This window comes from Squalius cephalus, assembly GCF_949319135.1.
Source record: "Squalius cephalus genome assembly, chromosome: 6".
Lineage (NCBI taxonomy): Eukaryota > Metazoa > Chordata > Actinopteri > Cypriniformes > Leuciscidae > Squalius > Squalius cephalus.
In genome coordinates, this window is record NC_137127.1 from 8093955 (window position 1) to 8118490 (window position 24536).

Consider the following 24536-nt stretch of genomic DNA (forward strand, 5'->3'; position numbering starts at 1 on the left):
TGGCATTGTATCGTTAGACATTTGATTGATGCATCGATCCATATCGATGTATTGTTACCTAATAAATAAATAAATATATATTCCGCATCATTACTCCAGTCTTTAGTGTCACATGATACTTCAGAAATCCTTCTAATATGCTGATTTGGTACTCAAGAAACATTTCTTATCAGGTTGAAAAAAAAATATTCCTGTGTGTGTGATATAATGTTACATAGTACATTTTTCTTCATTATTAATTTGATTATACATGGGAAGAACGTGATTCTATCTGACAATTTTAATCAACAGAAGGATATTTTTATAGCTGCTTGCGTACTGCAACCCATTTTATTAAATTTACACATTTAATCTGCCAATAATAATCTCCAGAATGTGTCAAAACGCCTTGTTAAGTACAAATACAGTGTTGTTCTTGTGCACTCGCTATGGTCACTACGTAGTTATATATGAAATGTAATCTGTGAACATGGGCGTTTGGAGCAGATAAGCAGCACTGAAGCTGTGGTCCTCCTCGGCTGGCGTCTGCAGAGGGGCTGTGAGTGTGCCTCTCACATGAAAGCCCCTGACCTGCTCTCAAAAAGCCAAGGAATGGAGCCCAGAACAGCACTCTGATAACAAGGATCTGGCTTCAAACATTGACAAAAGGATAACATCAAATGCCCCTCTGTATGTGTGTGTGTATGTGAGTGTGTTTGTGCACGTCCTTGGACATGCCCTATCTGTAGACCCTCCGCATTTTACCCTTTAATGATACTGTACATGGCCATGGCCACAATATAAGGACTTAGATTCACCTCTCTTTTGATGAGCTGAAATTTTTCGGCAGAAGAAAGGAGGCAACATTTTCTAGAGGAATTCTCTGAAGGCAGGAAGATGAAAAGGGCAGCAATGACTGTGTGCTGAGAACAGTATCATAGGTACCCAAGCCCGGATAGAAAGCTCCATTCTTCTGCTGCAATTTAGGACATCAGCGCCCCACACAATCAGTTGTTTTGAGTACTTTCAAAGAGACCATTGTTTGTTTAAGACACCTGTACCCATTTTAAGCACTTTAAAGGCACTTCTTCTTTTGACATATAGAATTTGGTGAGTGGTGCGGTATCCACAGTACTAACAATTAAAGAAGTTCATCAAAAAAAAAAATATTTTTCTCATTATTTACTAACCTCTATTTGGTTACAAATCTGTATACAATTTTTATTTTATTTTTTTGTGAATATCCTGGCCATTCGCTTCAATATAAGTAAAGTCTAGACCTGTAAAGCTTCAAAACGGATGCAAAATCACCATAAAAGTATCATTAAAACGGTCCATAAACTTCTATATTGTATATGCTCTATATTCCAAGTCTTCTGAAGCCATATGATAGCTTTGTGTAAGAAACAGGCCAAAGGTCATTATCCACTGATAATCTGCTGTAACTAGAAAAAAAAAATTCTAATTTATGTCTAATTCATGAACAAATCATGTGCACAAGTCATATGGACAGTCTTTTAAAAAAAAAATCATTTTGTTTTAGCTTAAAAGCCACAGTCCATATTTCGTTTCAGGATATTATCTTGTTTTCACTTTGTGTTCGCAAATTATTTTGGAACAACATGAGAAAATGATTTTAAGTTTGAGTGAACTATTTCTTTAAGGAACTATGATTATCTCTTTCAACAGGATGGTTTATTTTGCCACAGACTATTATTCCACCACAGGCATATTCAATATGAAATTCTTTGCATGGCTTAAACAGCAGTTATATGTAAATAGATAGGGAGATAATTATGCTTCCCTATTGAGTTTTCACCTTTTTTTCCCCTATTCTTTGTGATTATTATGCCTGAAAGTATGCTTGTGTGCCAAAACCCTAGGAACTCAAAGTGAAATCAGGGCAGCAATAATGCTCTAGCATGATGAATCACCTCAATCTCTCAAAGATTCCTGGAGGATGAAGGGATCCTCTGTTACCAAATCTCCTGTTGATTCTGATCCTGGTGTGTAACACATGACCCTTCTTTTCCCGCTTCACTGACACACTCTTCTCTCCAGCATCTGAGCCCAATCTTGCAGAAGGGACGATCCAAGAGTTGGCTAAATGAGTTTAGCTTTGAATAGGAGCAGTTGTCTTATATTCGTTATGCCTGAAATGGAGATTGTCCTTTCTCAGTAGCCCTTGAAATACATGAATGTGCGAGTCAATGTCTCAAAACAATGTATTTATGTGCTCAGCTGTCCCCAAAGTTTGTCTGCCAGTGAATGGAAGATGGAGTCATGTGCTGTGATATATTTGATAAATTATTTTACATAAAGGCAGATAAACAGTGTTACACAGCAGACTCGATAACCTAATTATTTTTCATTATTAATTAACACAGAACATCTGCATGTTTGATCAGTGTAATTGTTTAATAGGTTGTGTGTGTGTGTGTGTGTGTGTAACAGGTTGTTAATTAAAATATCTGAATTGAAATTACCTTTGACCCTATCAGATTTCCAAAACGCTATGTATTTATTTATATTTTCATGTATTTATTGTGTATATATTAAAATACACAAACTGTAATACACCAGTCTTCAGTCACCTTCAGGAATCATTCTGATATGCTGATTTAGTGTTCAAAAACATTTTTTCTTATTATTATCAGTGTTGAAACAGTTGTGCTGCTTTATTTTTTTTTAATTTTTTGTGGAAACTGGGATACGTTTCTTTTTTTTTTCAGGATTATTTGATGAATAGAAATGTCTAAAGAACTATTTGTCTGAAATAGAAATCCTTTGTTATATTGTAAATGTCTTCACTGTCACATTTGATCAATTTTGTGTGTGCTTGCTAAATAAAAGTATTAATTTATTTTTACAAAAAAAATCTTACTGACACCAACAGTTTGAAAGGTAGTGTATATTTATTATGATTAAGACTTTGTGGTTTTTCCCTAACCACAAACTATACTTAACTTCTCACTTCACAATCATACTGAACTCAAAATGAGATTTCTTTTCTTCTCTTTGTCTTTACACAATCCCAGTTGCAGAAATCAGAGAGGAGTCTTAAACGGAAGAAATTCTAGTTAAAAAGAGGAAGATGGAGAATTATCGATCCCTTATCCCGAAGGTGTCCGCCGTATGCAGATGTCCCCAAGGTGCACCAGAGAAGGGTAAATTAAGCCCTTAAATGTGCAATTGGCAATAATGAGCTATCATTACTCAAATTACAGCAAGCACTGATTGGGTTTAAAGTAATGAAGAAAACAACATGATCAATCATCATCAGGTCCTGAGAGCGTCAGGGTGGTGGCCGAGTCCTGCACCCGTATAGCTGGAGCAGAGCTCCATCTTCAGGAGCCAGACTGGAGCAGATACAAGAGCCCTCCAGCACACCAACACATGTGAACATCCTTCATGAGATTACAGTGGAACCTCAGATGCTGCCCAGCACACAGAGATCATATCATACATATGGCAGACGTCCACCTTTGTCGTCTCACTGAGGCAAGTTTGTTCTCGTCTGTCGTTCTCATAAGTGCATTCTTTCCCTCCATATGTGCATGGATCTAAATGACCTAAAAGGATGGTTCACAAAAAAATTAAAATTTACTAAACCTCAGATTGTTGAAGTAATTCAAGTTAAAAGATATTTTGAGAAATAGCGTTTTTTTTTTTTTTTTCGTCCATACAATCACCATGACTGTTTGGTAACGTGCAAGCTTTAAAATATCTTCTTGTGTGTTACACAGATAAAAAAATAATTGTGTGTGTGTATATAGTTGTGGAATGACATGAAAGGTGTGTGAATGATAGCCGAATTTACATTTTTGGTCATCACACTTTCCTTTCAAGAAATAATCATCATAATTCATTATCTCTGTCTCCCACCCTTTATTTTAAAGGCTCTCTTTTGTCATTGTTGCCTGGAGATTGAATTGCTTTCGAGAAAGGATATATTAATATTCAAGAAAGGATATAGCTTTTTATAATCCAGGTTTTAGCGAATGGCTACACTGCAAAGCACTTGCACCACCTATTATCATTTTAATACACCGCCACACTTATTTCATTCTGGCTGCTGACAAAATGATTTCTTTAAATAAGTAGTCTTAGGAAAGAGAGAGTCATTTATGGCACAGTTCACCAACCGATAACTTTAAAAAGATAAGGGAGTCACATAATGGAGTGGATTGAAGTCAAATTAGGAGGAATAAGCAGATGAAGGCCATACAAATATGTGTGGCAATTAAGTGATTTTTATAGTCTTTGTGTGGTTTGTGTGGGACAGTTAGATTTTTGTATGCGTGAATTTTAATGCCTCTTATGAATCGAGAGAATCATGCACCCCAGCATTTAGGTAGAGAGAAATCAGCCTGGTGGTTCATCACAATCTGCACGTGGACTTCTTGAACGTTTCGCCTCTACACTCTTTTGACGTTCTGGAACAAAGTTTTCTTGCAAATCCAATGGTGGCCTGGCATTAGTGTGCATGAAGGCTTCTGAAGTTGCCATCATCAATAATGAGGTCTCATTTACACAAATTACTCCGAACGCTGATTAGGTATTATCTAACGGCAAGGGCCACCTCGATCAATCATCATCAGTGCACAGAGCGTCGATGGACATCAAAAGGTTAACCCAGATCCAATGGGCCCCTGGCAGTGTCAGCACAAATCACTACGGCAGGGCCGCCACTCTGTCGATAGAGCAGCTAGACAATTAGGTAATGATTAAAATAGCTGCACACAGGAGTCAATAAGAAAATGAGCCATCCCGGCATAATTTTAGAATGATTTGTTTACCGATCTATATGGAAGCAGGAAAATAGGCACTCGAGTGCTGTGATTGAATGCCGGCCTGCTTCCCAAGTGTCACTATCATGAACTTTTCAGAGTTGTACTTTGTTATGTGGCTGAGGTCTCTAATTGAGAGTTGTTCGCATGAGGCTGTTTTATACCCATTGTAAGGTTTTACTTTACTTTGGAGTGTCTTACATTGATGAATGTTAATAACTGTTTGTGACAGTATGCTCTTTTCATAACAGTGAAGCTTTACCAGTTCTAAGATACTTAGGGCCAGATTTACTAACAGCTTGTGCCAGTGAAAACCCTCTTTTGGTGTTAAAAGAACGCTGTCAGATTTACTAAAGACACGCAGTGAAAAAATAGCGCTGACAGGGTTATTTTTGCGGCTGACCTTATTGCATATGCATACGCAAAATTTATGGGAGGAGAGTATTTAAATGAATCATGCAAGGTGATTTACTATGGTTTGCCCTAGTCAATTTACTGGTATTTATGCCATTATTTACCGCCCGAAAAAGCACGTCTTAAACCAGATGCTAATATGCGCTGTTCTTGGTAGAATGTGTTGGTCATTATGGAAATTATCTGGCTGCTATTTACATGTTCTTTAATGTGTGCATTGTCTGTAAATGACCCGGAGAACTTTCCACTCCCATCGGCTTAGTAAATTTAGGCAACAGTACAGTACAGTTGTACCTGACCAAGTGCTACATTGTAGGTTTTTTTTATTTTTATTTTTTTATGTCTGAGCTGAGACAGATGCACTCAGCTAAATAGTCTTTTCTCTTTCTGATATATATCATAAGTAAGCATAGGACATAATCATAGTAAATCGGCTTATTCTAAACGTTCCCTTCTCATGTATCAATTCAATTCATTGAAGTGAATCAGAATCATCTTGAAACAGATTTTCCTCTAATTTTTAATGTTATTTATATGTCTATGTGGTGTTTTTAATATGAAAACCAAATTTTAATTGACAAACCATCTGCGAATTCATCAGTCAACACCATTGCTGAGTATTTTCTCCTTAAAACGGCAGTGTATCAAAGACGGTCTCAAAACCGTGATTTGAAAACGCCACTGTTTTCTAACGTCACAAACACATAACCAATCTACTTTCTATGATGTTCAAAGCATTGCTGATTTTTAAAAAGCAGCTGTCTGACTCTATGGCGAATGGAAACATGCTTTGTGTAACATTATCAACACATTATTAGCTGTTTAATAAAATGGTCAAGCCAATGGCTAATCATATCAATTACCGTTATGTATCCGACGTTGTAGAGAGCGATAGGCCTACATAAAACACATTACGATTCTGATACATCAACCTGAAGAAGACCCTGTATAATTTACTCTTTCTCTTCTACTTCTGAATCAGTTTCTAGTTCAAACATATATGGCTGAATTAAACCAATATTTCCGTTTACTAGAATGCCGAGTAGATCAGGTAGTCACAACTGGTGTGACTGAGCGGAGGCGGAGACTAATTTGCAAGGGTGTAGAGTTACGTTCAAGCTATTTTAAGGCATGAAGGAATTGTTTTAACTCGAAAAACATTTAAATATGTAATTTTGATTATCAAATGATGAGGTTTTTTTTGGTTATGAAAACTTATAATATTCAGTTTATTTGTCGCATGTTTAACGGTGTAGCAATGATATGTTTTTTTTTTCCCTAGATATCAGCTTCTTCCCCCTTATGCTGTTCATATTAGTTTCTTCACCCTTTATATGAACCATTTCTTACACTGGTCAAAGCATTAGCATATACTAACATGGTCTGAGGTGGGATATATGTTGTCTGGGCTGCACACATTGTGTGTGTGTGTGTGTGTGTGTGTGTGTGTGTGTGTGTGTGTGTGTGTGTGTGTGTGTGTGTGTGTGTGTGTGTGGCTGACGTGTAGTCGTGGGTCAGAGCTGCTGTTTGGAGGCTTGCAGAAGAGAACAGTTGGCAGTCATCATGCTGGAATCGAGAGGTGCTAATGATGACTGTAACAGGAAATGATGGACAGGATCACGTCTAAAAATAAGAGCTTGATCGGTGTGGGAGTGTTGTTTAGATCTTGACATGAAATGTAGAGAACGGTTGGTGATCTTTTCAAGACACGGTATCCTACTACTTAAATAACCTGCAGTTCAGCATGCTAGTGCTTGAAGCATTTGCTTGCACAATAGAGCATCCATTCAAATATACTTTTGTATTTACAATATTGTAAGAAATGGTAAATGCCAAAATACTTCATTTCAATTAGCATGTTTCTATAAACAGCAGAATATGAACTGTGAATCTAAATGGCTTCCTTTCCAATCATGTTGTCAGAGTCCAGGCAGTCAATTTCGCTGATTTGAATAAGGAAATGAAAGGCCATCTTGTCACCCAGAGTGTTTGACTACTTTCCAATTTAGTAGGTGGGGGTATGAACATGTGTCACCTAATTTTGGGTATTATTTGCACTGCATTGTGGAGGAAGTGATGGCAAATATGAGAGTGAAATGAGAGAATAGAAGGTTCAGCTGGGGTCATATTGCATATCTTCACCTGCACGCATAACAAAACTGTTCTGTTTTGCGGCCTTGCTGCTTTAGTACTTAACTGACAATAGTTATTCATCATTTTTCAGCTGGCCGAAGGAAGATTCGAAATTTCCTTTAGGTACTTATTTACTGTAAAACACAAAGTGATACTGATTTTTTTTTTTTTGTTCCAGGAAACAGGAGTAAATTGGCCCAAACATCCATTTGTTTTTTGTTTTTTTGGGTAATCTTTGTGAAACACTACCCCGTTGAACAGTTGTAATCACAATTTTTGCATCTAAATCTGAAATGGAGTAAAGAAAGGGGATAATTGCTTTATGGAGTGGCAGCTTTGCTTCTTTCCTTCCTCTTCTAATACACTTGGATGGCTCAACAAGGTACTGAGAAATTTTTATTTTTTTTGTCTTAAATTACTTGAAAGAGAGCTTTGCACTCTTCCTGCATGCTAACTGCTATCAGAAACGGAAGCTCCAAATCCCTTTGGTTGAAATTCAGTGGTGATAATTTCATTGAAAACATGTTTTGCGAGGAGAAAATGGCATTATTACCTAGTTTGGTGGATTATCTTGTCCAAAAGGCCTTTCATGTGTGCACAATCACTGAAACACAGCCTCTGATCTTTGGGGGCCAGAATGAGTGGATCAGATACAATTGGGGGAAAAAGCCCTTCATTTCAAAGATCACAATATGAGGTCTTGCATTTCAGTGATATAGCTAAATCATATCACAAGGAAGCTAAAAATCCCTTGGCATCAGAGAAAGTGAACCCAAAAATGTTCACATTCTGTATGACTTTATTTTCTTTATTAATATCCTATTTTATTTGAGTTTACTGAGGTTAAGGTAAAATATTGTCATTCATTCTACAATATCTTATCAATTAGATTTAAAGCAGTGTAACCCCATTGGATCCAATCATAAGATATTTAGTGCACCAATACGATTTGTATTTCCCTCAATACAAAGAGCCTAATTAGATAGATAACTCAATAAAAGAAAATGAATCTTATCATTTGCACAGCATGAATCTTCCTTGTGCTCTGGTTCGGTTCTAACAGAGGACTTTTCAACAAATAATAACTATTTAATCTGCGATTTAATCTGAGATTATCTGACCCTTCTGAGATTATCTGACCCCTCACTAGGGCTGCACAATATATTGAAATTATGGAAATATCGCAAATGTATATATCGCGATTCGCGATATGCATATCACAACGGCTTGCAATAACTGGGGTCATGAACAAAAGACAAAAAGAAAATAACTCACTGCTCTTGGCTAAATGGAGCTTTAATAAGAATCAGTATACATTTAATTCATACAGTGAAAACTAAGCAGTGTTTTATTTTTACATTTGATTATTCAGTTTCTGTTGTTGAATAAACCGAATGTGGGCCTACCTGAAACCCTAAACCCTGTGGGTTACACTGATGTTAAAATAACACTTCTTATGCTACAGTAAAACACTACTGTTCGCTTTCAGAAGTTGTAGGGATGTTTTCTTGTCACAAAAAGAATGTGAAACACGCATGTAGGTTATATAATTTAAAATATATTTTAAAGATCATTTAAGTTTATTTTACACACTTTAAGCATTATCGTATAGCATATCGCATATCACAGTTTTCTTCAATATCGTGCAGCCCTACCCCTCACCATTCTCATTATATCTAAGTCTATACACAGTGTTAGCTGTTCTGTGAAAGCTGTTACCCATGCCAGCTGGTGGTCTCTTGTCCTCTCCGCCTCGATCAGAGCAGGGGAGCGGCCACCTCTCTGTGTGTATCCTCATCTCCAAACGGACTCCTCCCGGTAGGGTCCGCTAAATGGATAAGATCTAATAGCCTGGAACAAACACTGTGGTCACCTTCTCTAATGGATGCCAGTGGGGAAGTACACTAATTTAGGATGATTTGAAGAAGATAGGAGATTATGTTTTTTTTCTTTTCTTTTCTTTTTTTAGAGTAAGATTAAACTCTTGTGCTTCTCAAATGCCAAGCGTCACGCTGTTCCTGCTTTTCAGTGCTCGAATACGGTTACAAGTGTTATTACTCCCACCATTTAAGAGGCCTGATCCGGAGAGATTATTACATTAACCACAGGGCACTAGTTTTCTATCCGGGAGGATAGTTGTCACTCTAGGGGTTGTGCACTCTGTGTTCGAAGATCATCCAAGCTGTTGCCCCAGCTTCTGAAATGGCAAGTGTCTTACACAGGTTATGGCCTGTGGTCTTTCTTTCTTTCTTTCTTTCTTTCTTTCTTTCTTTCTTTCTTTCTTTCTTTCTTTCTTTCTTTCTTTCTTTCTTTCTTTCTTTCTTTCTTTCTTTCTTTCTTTCTTTCAAAACACGATTCTCAATTTCCCTTTAGGAGTTATGTAACAGTTTTAATTGAGTAAGTGCTCACAGGCAATGAACGATTACTCCTGCTGAGTATCTCACATAACTTCATTAGCATCATCTCTCCAAACTGACTGGATACCCCAGTGTTTAGTCTGTTAACTTATTGTCAGTAAATAAATATGATCCTGCACTGTGCAGAGAGCTGTACTTGACAGCTTTGTTGCTTTTGCAATACTGCACACTGTCACTCTCGACGAGGGAAATGTGAGTTTTATATACTCTGACTGAACTGGGGAATGGAGGACATTTGCACATGAATCAATTGTATCCTGACAACTGTTAGACAGCTCAGAATCTCAGAGAGCCGTAGACATGAGCTTTTTCTCTTTGTCACATGCAAACTTAGTTTGGCTTTTGTTTATTTCATGTACTATTGTGATCCAATGGCAGTATATCAAGGTGAGCTCGTTATTAAAAGAGTGAGAGAGCAGGAAGCTTCAGTTATAGAGGCAGAGGACAGGAAATTAGATGAAACATTATTTTTGTTCTCTCTCATATCCATTTGCTCTTTCAACAACTACTTCAAAGTGAGTCACTCACATTGTTACTGAAGGTAACTGTTTGGCATTTCAGTCAGTCTTACTTGAAAAGCTTTTCCAGCTTGGGCATTTGGTAACAATCTGTCATTCATGAAGCATTACAAGGAATGAAATGCATTGGAAAAAATAAATAAAGAGGAGTACAGCATGACAGGTTTCCTAATTATTTAGTTTTCCATAAATAACATCAGAATTATCAGACTCAAACAGTTCTTTCTGTTCACTAGAAAAGCGTCTTGATATTTTGTCTTTTTCTGACTATGTTCACAGCCTTAGAATGCAGTTTCCGGTCCTGATTGTGTAGTTGACCTTTGATGAAATGGAAATTCTGTCATTATTTGCTTGTCATCACCTGTATGTTTAGCAGGATGTCTAAACTGCTCTCTTTAATAAAATGAAAGTAGAGCTCTTAAACTCCAAAAAGGTTTTCTGAAGAGACTCCTCAAGGCATAAAGTAACAGAATAAAATGTGAAATGTGCTATTTAGTGAAAATCTTAACTTGACGACTGTGGCCACCATTAACTTAAAAGTGCATTGGACATTTTGTTGTAACTTCTGCTTTTGTGTTCCACAGAAGAAAGATGGTGAGTTAATATTGAAAGAACTGTAATGTAAAGCAAGCGACAGATCTTTTCTATCGTATTGACATACATTTGAGTAAAACTGCGAGTCGATTGTGAGAGGGATGGGGTTTCTATGTACAAAATAATTTGAGGTAAGGTTTTTTTTTTTTTTTTTAAATATGGCTGAATCTTTCACTAAAATCAATATCACACATTTATAAAATAGTGTGGATTTTCACTTCATGTCGACTTTTAAAGCAGTATGAAAAATGACCACCTTAAAGACTTTATTTACATTAATTATTTGTCACTATGGTTACATGCATTACTCAATAAGGATATTGACTTCAGTTACCTGTCCTGTCCATACAGACAATATTTCATTTGCTCCTGCTAATTAGTTAAAATTCTGTAAATGACAGGGGGAAACAAGCTTGCTGAGTCAGAATTAGACTTATGTGCTACATGTTAACATTTTAAGTATGTCTAACAATTCTTGAATTTGTGAGACACTGGACACGAAAAGAAATATTTGATGGTTGTCACACACTAATTATGGGCTACACTCATACAGTCAGTATCAATATGGTGATGCTAGATGGAAATACAATTCCAGACTTGTTGAAGCCTATTGCGATAAACTCAAGACTATTAGCAAAATTGCAGTCTCATGACTTCTTGTTGGCACAACAAGCCGCATTACAGGAAACAGACAGTGGCGCATTGATCCGTTGTGCTCGGAGATACTGGGAGTGTGGCGTTTCACCCTACCAAGAGTTTGACAAGTGCCAGTGATCTTGCAGTGTTCCCAGTGAAGAGCTAATCACAGCGATCAGTGTTCTTTTAAAGCTTAACCAGCCACAGTAATCTGTTCACACTCGCTTAGACCCTAATGGCTCTCAAGTTCCACCCCCCGGACCAACAAATCTCCCGACGAAGGATGGGCTGCTCTGCTCCGAGGCTGATCAATTAAAATGACTTTAGCATTTGCCGGCCCATCAATAAGTGCTCCCCTCTGGCTCAACAGTTCTTGCCTACGCTGTACTGGAGGGTTTTGGGCTGCATGCGTGGAGTCGGTTGTTTGCAATCAATGGGCTTCAATGTCATAAACAAAGCAAATTCACAGCCAGCAATCGATGTGACGAGAGCTAAATGTTGATTTACTTTCACAGCGCCTCCGTTCACACCTCTGAGACTGTTGCCGGGCTTATCTCATCAAGAATGGATGCAAATTGAAAGTTGGTTTTAGAGTAACGCCTCTACTCATTTAGAAACTTCAAATATAACCCAAGGGTTTAAAAAACAGAAGCACTGAACAGGAAGTCTACTGTAGGATGGTGTGATGGATGCAAAATTAAAGGGTGTTCATTTCCAAGTGACTAAATTGTCTAAAATCTGAAAAGACAGCTTGGGGGAGGGGGGTCACTGTGAGATTGTAAAGACGCACATTTCTTCATTCATCCCCGTACAAACTCGCTAAGACTAATGTAGATTCGACACCACTCACGGATTAAAAATGACACCATGACAAGCTCCCAGTGGACAATTATGATTTATGACACATTTTTTTATGGATTTACACTGATGCTGTCAATGGCTTAATAAGTTTTACTGCTGCAATGTGAGCTGTATTCAGTTCACGGCTGGGAAGAATGTGCTAAAAGAACAGGCTATAAATGGGCTAAGGTGCTCCCCAAAGGGAACCTCACTAGACATGTGTTACTAAATCTTTCAGAGATGCCATCTGCCTGCGTGCAAGCTGTTAGAAGCTGTGACCTCTGTTGGCATTAAGGTCACCCAGAGCTAATATTGACCTTGTGTTACATTCCACCATGGATGAAATAGATCTGCATTCCGAAAGTTACTACATATATAAACATTTTATCCACCATAACCTGAGAGAGGTCTTAAACCCTTTGATAGCTATAGGGTCTAATAAATTGGCCATTTTGGGCTTCAAATCTCACTATTTTTATCCATTTGATGTTTTATTTCTTTGCTCACATGCGTTGATTAAGAGTGTCTTTCGAATATCATGCTTATTTATCCGTCATCTATTTTCTTTATTCTGAATCCATTTTTAAACCTCTGGTGCTCTTTGTGTGGTGGTCAAAAATGACCAAATCTATATTTAAATTCAATTAAATGAATGTACTATATTTTAGTTCGATAATGTATTTTTTTATTTTATTTTATGATTCTAAATTATGTTTATGCAGTAGTTGTAATCCACTTATTTACTTTTTTAGCACTTTTGGTCAAAAAGTACTGAAGAGCACCAGAGGGTTAGGGATGTTTAGGAAGTGTTGCTTGGAAAACTTATAGAATTTTTATCTAAAAAAATGTCTATATATATATTATATTAAGAGTTCAGATGCAAAAGCCTCTAAGTGCCCCCCCCCCCCCCCCCCCCCCCCCCATATATATATGAAGAGTTCAGATGCAAAAGCCTCTAAGTGCCATCTGAAATTTTCTTCTAGAATCATAATTTTTTTTTATCAAGCTTGTATGTTTAACTTCAGCAATTTCACTTAAATACCTATTAATTGTCATTTAAGTGAAATTACTGAACTTAAATATATGAGCTTGATAAAAATTATCATTCTAGAAGAAAATTTCAGATGGCACTTAAAGGCTTTTGCATCTGAACTCTTAATTTATATTATATATATATTTATATATTATTTATATATTTAATGTTAAAACTTTACATTTAAGGCCCTGTTTGTTAACATTAGTTCATGCATTACTGTAGCTAACACGAACAAACAATGAACAATTGTCTCCTTTTAAATGTTTATTCATTTATTTACCTATTTTTACCCTGTTCTTGCAATGAAAATTGCATGCCTTATGAACAACGAACCAAATAAATAAATGCTTATTTACCTTGAGCTTTATACATTTTTCAACATACTTTCCACCATGGCACTTTATTCACTTCATACATTTACATGGGCATTTCTCCACATTTATTTCTGTATATTTGAGTGTTAACATGCATGTATCAGAGAGCAAATAGATTTGACACCTCAGGGTCCAGGGCAGCTCTCAGGACATGAGTGAGAGACCATAAGGTCATTCTATATAGACTCCTACGCTAAAGTGAGGGCACTGCTTCAGGCCATTTACACTATAGCTCGCTGGACTCTTCCATTGTGTGGAACATTCAATATTAACTGGGTAATAGTTTTGGCTAAACAAAATGAGAACATTCTTCGATTTACAGGTCTACAGGTTGTCGAGATTTGTATGAATTGTTTATTTATTCATTAATTACTGAATTAAATTAACATTTCCTTGCTTGCAATGCAGCTTGTGTCAATGAGACAGTAGAGATAGTGGAGAATAGCAACACTTGCCCTGAAGCAGCAGGTCGTGACTTTAACATACCAACCCTCCAACCTTACAAGTGACTGACAGGGGGAGGAAGCTCACTCGAGCTGTTTCACGTGGGAATCACAGCTTGCAGCAATTTTAAAACAAAACCGTCTGTCAGATTTTTGTGGGAAAATTTAATTGTGTGGGGTTCTTTTGGCTCCCTTACCCTGTTTCTCTTAAGAAAGCCATAGGTCCAAAGTTTGTTAGTTCAGATAACATTTTAAGTCAAACTAAAGGCACAGCTGTGTTTTCTGTTCTCCCCTCAAGGTCACTAAATAAGAATTTGCTATAAATATCCTGATATGAAAGACACTCTGATAATAATTATGATGCCATTTACCCTCCGGTTTTCTGCAAAAAGATTCTTCGGCTATTAGGTACTCCATGTTATCCTCCAAAAAAACAAATCGGCTATTAGTTAAAGTGGGAAAACTCTCTTAATGGAATTTAAAAAATGCTAGTCTTATTCCTGAAGTTTCTTTTTGCTCAGCGCCATGTCTTTTTACTATGCATATGTGCTTCAATTAGCTGGCACTTGCTCAAACTGGTGCCAGACTTTATTAATGAAGGGTGCCTGAGCCATGAAGCTGATGTGCCTCAAAGACGTCCTGCCTTCGGGGAGAGCAGCAAGCTGGGGGCTTTTCTTTACATTCTTGAGTAGGACTTCAGGAAGTTCAGTTTGTCTGAGGAGGGGGTCCCCTCTGAGGTTTACTCTGCCCGTCCCATGGGTGTCTTTTCCAGCAGTAATGAGGCCTCCAGGACTAGAGAGTTTCACTTTAAAACAGGGAGTAATGAGAGAGTTCTGGCAGAGGGAACAGGGATTTGTACTCTTCAGTGAGACAAGAAGGTCGCAGAGACAACTTTTTATTTTAGGAGGGAAGAAATGTTGATGGCGAAAATAAAAAAAAATCACGAAGAGGTATGTTCCGAAGAATGCAGTCCTAGACATGGTTACCGTTCGAAACTACACACCATACTGATGAGGATGTGACCTTAGAGGCTGACTTTACCTTTATGATAGTTTGGAGATGAAATTGCTTAGTGCCTTTTTACAGCCCCTCAATAATTTTATCAAGAACGAAAGGCACGTTAGAGCACCTCTGACCTGAGTTTAAGCACATATACATTTGATATCTCAAAGACAGGTTTTGACCATTTCAAAATGGTATTACTTCAGTTAAGCATTGTAGAGAAATCCAGTGAAAATCCTGGGGTTTTTTGTGCATGACTCGAGTTGTTCAAGGTCAAATTTAAAGCTTGTGTTTTTAAAACCGCAAGATCAATAATGTAGCATGAATTGTAAATCTGAATGGAGGACAGCAGTGCCTCAATCATCTACCGCTACTTTAGCACATGGATGAAACAGTGTTAGTTAAGCACTGTACCCTCTAGAGCAGATTGCAAACAATACCCTCTTTCTGCGTTCCTGCCATTTTAATCGACTTTTTCAACTCTCGCTGACATTTTGAATGCATTGCATCCTTTTGTACCTTTTCAATAGCAGGTACAACACTTCAGCTATTGAAGGTAAGTTTTCCACACAAATGGGATCCTTCACTTGGTCATGACTGAACCTGGCAATGGAGGGGCACCTTTAGAACCTGCTGGCCCTGAGCTGAAAGGAGAGATGCGGTGCTCACGCCATGCCTCTCTTGCAGTATAATAACAGTTGCCGAGTCTTCAACCCCGCCACATTCAGCTATAATTGCCCCCGACAGCAGGGCAAATCATCAGCACAGGGATCTGATAAGCATTACAGCCAGATGACAGCACACAGAAGTGTATTAGCAACACTGTGACATATCGCATTACCACTGTGAATAAAATAAAGCCAATATGGAACACTGTGGCAGTCAAGTGAAGCCATTCTTTTCTCTCTCTCCTGAGGGACTATTATGGTCCATTTGCTGATGCTGATAAGTTGTCGGCCCCCTCCACCCGCCCAACTGTCACCTTGGAGTATAAATACACACTTCACAGTGATACACACACACACACACACTGTATAAGCATTGTCGTAAGCATAAGTGACATTGTAGGAATCGTGTGGACAACACGACAGAATACAAATCTCTGATTCTATAATACAAGCGTAAGACAAATTGGAATAGCTGGCAGTAAGTTATTATGGTAGTCTGTCTATGAGGTCCATTATCCCCCCCCCCCCCCCCCCACTCAATTCCCAGAAGCTAAAACTATTAGACTCTGTCTGTCTGTACATTTTATAAACAAGGGTCAATAAGGAATGTCAGAAAAATACAACTTGCCATTTTAAGCTTTTTTCTTACATGTTGAACATTGATTTTTTAAGCATATTTGTTAAGCTTACGTTTGTTTTATATTGCTGAGAAGCTTCCTTTAGGCTGTGAGGTACATTATATTTTGTATTTAGAATTTTGCCTTTTTCACAGGACGGTATGAGGATAGACAGGAAGTGATAGGAGAGAAGAGGGAATGGAATCAGCAATGGACCTTGATACGCGACTTTAAATTGGGTCACCTAGCACTGCTGCACTTTTATATTTTTATAAGTGCTAGACCTATTCCCAGTCTATAGCATTGTTAGATATCTAAATCTAAAACTTTGAACAAATCTTTAAATTTGCAGGTAGTGTGAAATTTTCACCACAGATACTCTATGGGCCATTTCCTTTAATCGTTTAAATAATTTGGCTCAATCTATCACCACTGTAACCGGAGAGCTCAGATACTGGCACAGGTCTTGAACCTGATAACTTTTACATGTTTGATAGCTGTTGCATCATAAATTATTTCCACAGACTCCTGGGCTTTGGGGGATCGTATTCTGTCAGCTCTGGTTCCTGGTAATATCATTTGATGATATTAACAAATTTGGCCCTCTAGTGTTTCGGCTTTATCTGGGAAATCTTAAACGCCTCCTTGGTGAATACTTGGTTATGATATTATCGTGACCGGGCTGATTGTGCTCTGGGTGTATCGGGTGGCTATTAAGTGTGGGGAAGCAGTGGTAATAACCCAGTTTATAAATCGCAGAGACGCTTGCTTACAGCCTCACAACATTTCCTGTTATAACCGAGAAAGATCAGCTAGAAAGGCAGGAAATAACGGTTGCTTTTTAAGGAGGCAGACATAAAGTTTGTTTATTTTCTCTTTTCCTTCATGGCTTCATTTTCCACGGTTAAATCCCTCATTAGCCTCCTTAAACTTCCTCCTTGGCATCTGATATCAAACTCTGGCCATCATTAGCGGTGCTTAAAGAGGGCAGCCATACGCTTGTGAGTCGAAAATGAGAAAATAGTTCACACAGGCTTCATATACTTCATTTTCAATTTAAATTATGCGAGATGCATTTTGATTATTGGTCTTTGCAGTAAAAAAAAAAAGAAAAGTTTCTTTAATAAAAAATAAATGTTTATGGAGATGGTTTTGGTCGTCTTAAACAAGTGGCGCATGGGAATTGTTAATTTCATGTTTAAAGTGGAAGTTAAATATATACAGTGCAGTTCCAACCTACTTTGTTAGTAATATTGTAGCTTAATTTTACACCTGGGACTCTGCGAAGTGCGTAGCGTTACCTGAGGGAGTTGCGCGAGCCCTGTAACACAAGCCAAAAATGCTTCAAACGCAGCAGTGCCCTCTCATCAGAACGCTGTCTGTTCTGTGTAATCGAAAGCGATTTCTCTAAAGAAGGGGAAAGATGTAGTGTATCTGTAATTGCTGAACATCAAAAGCAGCTGTTCATTTTGATATTCAGCTAGCTGAAAAGGCATAATTACTATAGTTGGCTGCCACTTACACTGGTATACTCTCAAGGTCTGCAGGACATTCAGTGATGAAAAGACTGATAAGTACCTGACTGGTGTCTGTGATGCTAATAGGAACGTACACGGAATAAGAGGCTGCCAGAAATGATTCACTGGGACCATCCGGACACGTCCCGCTTCTGTAGCCACAGCAGACATGACACATTTTAATTTCATCATGGGAAAGAATGGCAAAGCCCATTTCATCCCAGAGACAGGGAAGAGGGATTTGCCATGCCTAATGGAGTTCAATGATTGCAGCATGTCAGATAACTAATAACCATAAGGAGCATGTGTGTGCCGGTACGAACTGAGCGACCGAACGGATGAGGGTGTTAAAAAATAGATAGAATGGGATAAGTTCTTGTGGGCAGTGGGGTTGGCGCTCAGCTGGCACTTCCTTGTCACAGTGCTGAGAAATCTCTAAAAGGCTTGACAGAGGAGATAAGGAAGCGTAGGCAAAAACCTTCTTAAACCCAGACCTCGGGCCCCCGTAAGCACTGTCACCACAGACAGCTATTTATGGGAGATGACAGTTTGCAAATATCTCAATCTGCGGGAAGGCACGCGGGGTGACACTGAGGAGTGCCGTGAAATTGGAGGAGTCAGCAGCCAGCGTTTATTTCATCAGGCTCGCCAATGAGCTCCGGTCTCCTGACAGGGAAAGATTGCAGCCGGATACGTCATGGCTGCCCTCTGGACACTTTAATCCATTCTGCGTGAATCGGAATTAAGCCATCTTAAAAAAAAAAAAAAGAGAGAGAGAAAAAGGAGAAACTTTAATGAGCGCAAATGAATAGGACAAGTAAATTAATGACATTAAGGGGAAGTTAAGAGGGTTTAAAAAAGTTTAAATATGAAAAATGAAATGTACACCACAAATTGATACTTAGTGTTTTTATTGGAATACCAAACCAAACTCTTGTAGTTATTATTTTAATTCCAGAATATTTTCTACTCTCTTTTTACAAATGATCATAAAATATAATCAGTGGTTTTGGAAATTTACACACACAAAAAAATCATAAAAATAAAATAAATCAGTGGAGAAAACTGCCTTCATCAAATGGGTTGTGATACACCAGGTGAAATGAGTCATATAAGTTTCACATCCTCTGTTGTGTGTATGTATGCATGTTCTTTGTTTTGTTTTTTCTTCCACCAACAGGAATATTTTTATTTTTATTTTTTACTTTTATCTGTTTTTGTGGTCATGAGGTTTTTATTTGTCATAAACCAAAAAAAAAAACTTGTACGTATTACAGGATATGTTTCTCTTTAGATATTTTCTTTCTTCCATGTCTTATCCCTGAAACACCTATCGCTGTTTACAAAATGATGTCAGTATAAAGTGGGTCGTAAATATGGGAATACAGATCGTCTCTTTTGAAGCTGTTTTGGTGTGTTTTCATGTGTGTGACTGCATGTGTATCTCAGATCACAGATCAAAGCTACATCTACGTGACTGGCTTCCAGGGTCCCGCAGATCAGCCTGGATATGGAAGCACGGGTCGGTCAGCGAGTGTGCACAGCTTAACCGCACAGCTGTACAAACATTATTAAATAAATTTGGCCAATATTTTCAAAAGGAAGCTAATAATTCAGTGAAATAATGGAGGGGAAAAAGGTTTGAAGGGAAGACACAGGTCATAAATGACCTTCCCCAGATTACTTCCAGCATTCTGTTTCGGGCAGGTTTTTTAATTGCAGTTGCTTTGGCCCTGTGCTCACTCGGCTCTTTCAGACGCAAACATGGATACAGTGAAATGAGCATTAAGCCTAATTACCATAAGTGTAGGCATGTGTTGAATTTTGAGTCCGTTCAGTAGAACTACCATTGCAGTGAACTTTGAACTCTAACTGAGGTCAGGAACAAAGTGATACCTTCATCATTACAATTGCTCATGACTGCTGAATAGTTTCATTCATGGTAGGTTTCATTTCTTTGTAATGCTATTATTATCGTCACTGTCTCTAGTGGTCTTTGGTTCACCTGGATTCCATTGAACATGAAGAAAAGTCCAGTGTATGTCAAAAACTCACAGAAACTCACTAAGCATTTAGCTTGTGATGTCATGAAGCGATCACAAGTAAAAGCAAATGTCAGTGGGCCGTCGCCTCTGATCAGAAGTGAAAGTGAATCTAACCACAGCCCTCAGACATGGGAGACCCTCACAGATACCTTTCAGTCATCTAAAACCCCTCTACATGTCATTCTCACACTTTATTTTGGCATGCAGGACTTTACAGATGACTATTTTCCCCCAAAGTTGCAGTTCCTGTAACCATTAGATTGTATTTTCTCTTTCTAATGTGGAATTCACTTTCTATCGATGATGTTCAGATCAACTGTACAATTGTAAGACTTATATTGTTTTCATGTAAGAGTTAAAATTGAGTAACTTGCATTGTAGACACAATATTGGCAGATATGTTGTCTATTTTTGCTCCACCAACAAAAATAGCTACAAACAAAGCCGCAGAAGAACCTTTATGTGTCTCAGAGCTATTAGTTCCTGAATGAATTAGCATTTTGAACAAGTTGTTTGAGTGAATGATTTGGAGACTTCCTTGTGAAGACAGTCACTTTAGTTCCTGAATCAATCAGTGTTTTGAACGAATCGGTTGACTGAATGACTTTGTGTTCATGTGGGCCTTAAGACAGCAATTGTGTGAAGAAGTTTTAATTACCTGATGGGACACAGTACATAGTGTTGTAAAATTGCAAGTACATTTATGAGCTTTATTTACACATTTTGAATTTCAACAATTGGTACTTTAAACTTCTAAATGTCTGTTCAGTAGTTCTTACAGTATGTAACAGACAACAGTTAAAGCTACACTATATGTAACTTTTGGCCCTCTAGCAGTTAAAAACAAAACTGCATACATTTTGTGGAAGAACATTGTTTTGGTTGTGCTTGTGCTTTATTACTCACCTGTGGTGTAATAAAAATGCCTCAAGCGCAATTTCAAATCCCTCGGTTCTCGCCATCTCCGTAAAGCCAAGCCAATGTTGGTTCTTGTTTTATTACGAGCTCTATCACATTCTCTTTTTGCAAGCAGACTCTCCTCTGTTTTAGAAAATAATTTTTTTTTTTTAACGGGTGATTCCCTGGAGGTTTGAGATTCAGTAGTGCTCCGTGTCAACCTTTCTTACCTGTTGTGATAACAAACCTGTGCCACTCCCACACCATACACGCATCAAAGTCGCCGGAGCACATTTTCACTATTTATGGATATGACGAGGCACTCACAGGTGAGTGCCGCATGTACACAGTTTCCCAAGAAAACCATCCCAACAGGTCTAAAAAATAAACACTTATAAGAGACTTAGTGAATCAGGGTATTACAAAAAGACTTTTGGAAGCAAGACTGATGTATTGATGTATTGTTTTAACAAAAAAAGTTACATAGTGTACCTTTTAAGTAATTGTGATCCTTCTAATTAAGTGATAAAAAGCAGTTTCAAATGTTTACAAAATACACATACTCATCTTTGCACCAATAAAATGTGCAACACTTCGTGTTTTACTACCAAATCATATGTAATATATAACTAATTTGACTTAAACTGGAAGTTTTTCCTTGACGCCTCACGATTTTGGGGCATGTGAGTTCCTGAATGTAATGAAAGATGGGATATGATTGGCTTCAAATATCCTTCCAAAGTGGTATTGGAGATGGGAGAGAGTGTGGATTTAGTGTTCATTAATGGCACCGAGCTGTGGCATTTTTCCAACCTGGGACAGTGTTGCACACATCCTGTCGCGTACACATGCTCTCAAGTGGCCAAAACTGCAAGTCTGACCTATCACTGCATTTGGAATGTCATTCAGCCAATCAGATTTGCTGTAATATGTCTACCCTGAATGTCTTTGCATAAAAGTATCTGCTAAATGTGTAAATGTATCATTATCAGATACTAAAGTTGTCTTATATGCATTTGATAAAAGCTTCTACCGTGTCTGTAATGTTACTTAGTTAGTTTAGTCTAGTTTAAGCTTTGTTGTTGTTACTGTCAAATTAGTGCAATACACAAGTGAGAACACAGGTAGGCCATCTTAATTCTTGCTCATTGTGCCATTCATGCAAAGACCATCTGCGAAGACAGTGAGAGAAGGGGGTGGAAGAATAGATTTTCTAAAACATGCTTTATGAGCAGTTGTATCCTATAGTGATATTTTTAATTGCTTCACACAAATTTGTTTTGAGGTAGGCTGCTACATTAATGTGCATTCCGGCAGATGAGCACGTAAAAGGCGTGTCCTTGGGGAGACATGCGCTGTTCCCCGTAATGAGTGAAGGTAATGAAAGACTTCACACAGACAGATGTATCCATTCAAAACAGTAATAACTACAGTTAAGATGGCAAAGAGCAAATTACACCCAACTTTCATTAAAGCACATGTTTACCCAGGCACTGTAGGGACCTGTAATTTTTATCCTGCTCCCAGGAAACGAGAAAAGGGAACTAGCACTATCATTGCCCCACATACAAGGTCAGGAGAGAGACAGAAACAGGAGTCACTCGTGACTTGGTATTCCTAGAGAACGGAGCATTTTCAGTGTGCAGTATGTGCTGGCGAGAGCAGGCCACGTCATATTCTGTCAAAAGTGCACTGCGCTGAGGAAAGCCAGATTATTCTTTCTCTGATTACATAGCAAACATAGAAACTCAATTTGTGGGAGGAGATATGGAGTGTGTAATATATGTGGCTAGTCAGTTCTCTCTGCAGGGCCTTGGAGGGTCATTGATTTCACCTTTTGATTATTAGTATCTGCTCTCATAAAGACTATCGCAGCAGTGATGAAATTTATAAATACTGGAGATCATTTGAATAAGCTCTCATAACTACTAGACAGTCCTTTCTGGCATATTTTTTAATAACCACCTGGAGCGGAAGAGACATAGGCTTATAAAGATACAGGTAGGCGATATGAAGATGTGCAGGTAATTTCACAGAATTAACTGAATAGCTTTCAGTCCTTTAAACAAAGAATTATTTCACAGCTTTTTTGTCTCAGTCTAATGAAAGAACAAGATTCTTAGATGAGTCTTGCTTACCATGTATTGTTTTAAATTGGCTTATTTTAAAGATCCAAGATGTATAAGATCATACAGTATGGTTAATAAAAAGAAGGCTTAATTGCACTTATGTTGCTTATTAAATCGGTAACGGACTCTATTGCTTGGCTCAGCCTGAGGAACTGTATCACACCCCTGTCAACTTGTTTGTTCAAACTGTTGTTTTTTTACACTACATAGGAATATTATTGAAATACATTGCTGCAACATTCAGAGTCTTGCTGTACGTGTGCTATCAAATAATCAGAATGTGGAAAGCAGTGACAAAAACGGCACAACACCTCACTGTAGTTGTATAGACAATCCGTTTTAACACTGCAGTTAGCTGCTAATTAGCATTGCTAGCCTGCCATATATGCATACTTCTGTTACACACCTAAAGTACTTTGCTTTTGATGGAAAAGTACATACTTTTGTATATATGATCTGTTGGATAGTCTGAATGAAGTTATTGTTCCAAAGTTGAATGGCATGCTGTACTTTTATTGTTATCTGACCGAAAGTGTTGTTTGACAGTATCATTTGGTAGCAATATTTTGTCTAATTGTTTGGACTTTGTCCAAATAATACCCTTCTGACTTCCATTGCTCGTTACAAATCAGTGTTTCTCTAGTAAAATGAGGCCTTGGAATTTGTGTTTCTTAGCATCAGTTGTTTGCTTTTTTTCAATATGAAGTTCATTTGGTCAAGTAATGACCTGGTTTTGTCTTTGTCTTGTTTTGACTACAAACACTTGATCAGCTTGAAAAGTCTTTGGAGAGTACTTGGGATCAGTCTGCACATTGTGGTGTTGTGGAAAACAAAACAGAATATGTATAATCATCATAGTGACCATATTTTGACATTTAAGCTTTAGTCTGGGTTTTTGTAGATGTTGGTTCTTTGTCATCCCTTGGGTCCAGCACTGGAGTGCTTCCATCGCTGACAGGCTAGTGAGAGATTTTGGTGGTTCTAACTTGACTAAGAGTTCATTTGAAGTATTGTTCTGAAATGTTGGCAAGGTTGAATGGCTAAGTAATTGCTCAAAATAATGTGGGTGAAGTTCTTCAAAAGTATTGTTTTAACACGTAGCCCCTCATTTTTTTAAACTATATTTTATATATATTTTTTATGGATTTAAACAATTTGGTTTTTCATTCTTTTTAGTTATGCCGCAGCATTGCTTGAACTTTTCTTAACACCAAAGTGTTGATAATCATGTCATAATTAGCCACATATATTAATTAACTTGTTTAAAGCTCTCTCATGTAAAGAATAACTACGATTAAGATACGTTTTGCCATGTCCTATAGAATCTTCTGAATAGGTCCATTCACAATTAACATAATTTTTTTTTTCTCTAAAAAAAACATCTAATCTCATCAATCGTTTATCCCAATTTACATAACAGGTTTACTATAATGTTCTATGTGTTCAGCTGTTAAACCTCATAGAGGTCATTTTAACTCTGGTCATTA

General features: G+C 37.7%; 1 long non-coding RNA gene across 3 annotated transcripts in view; it reads left to right on the top strand.

The window, feature by feature from the left end:
* Window positions 1–24536, top strand: part of LOC307160588 — a 96536-nt gene that overhangs the window by 26300 nt on the left and 45700 nt on the right. Inside the window, exons 2-4 of one of the 3 annotated variants that reach the window (XR_013821565.1) lie at window positions 3018–3146; window positions 3263–3480; window positions 7495–7542. This is a non-coding gene — a long non-coding RNA (uncharacterized lncRNA). Of the gene's footprint in view, window positions 1–3017; window positions 3147–3262; window positions 3589–7494; window positions 7543–24536 lie in introns of those variants that run through there. The other 2 variants (XR_013821564.1, XR_013821566.1) reach the window with 2 other exon arrangements.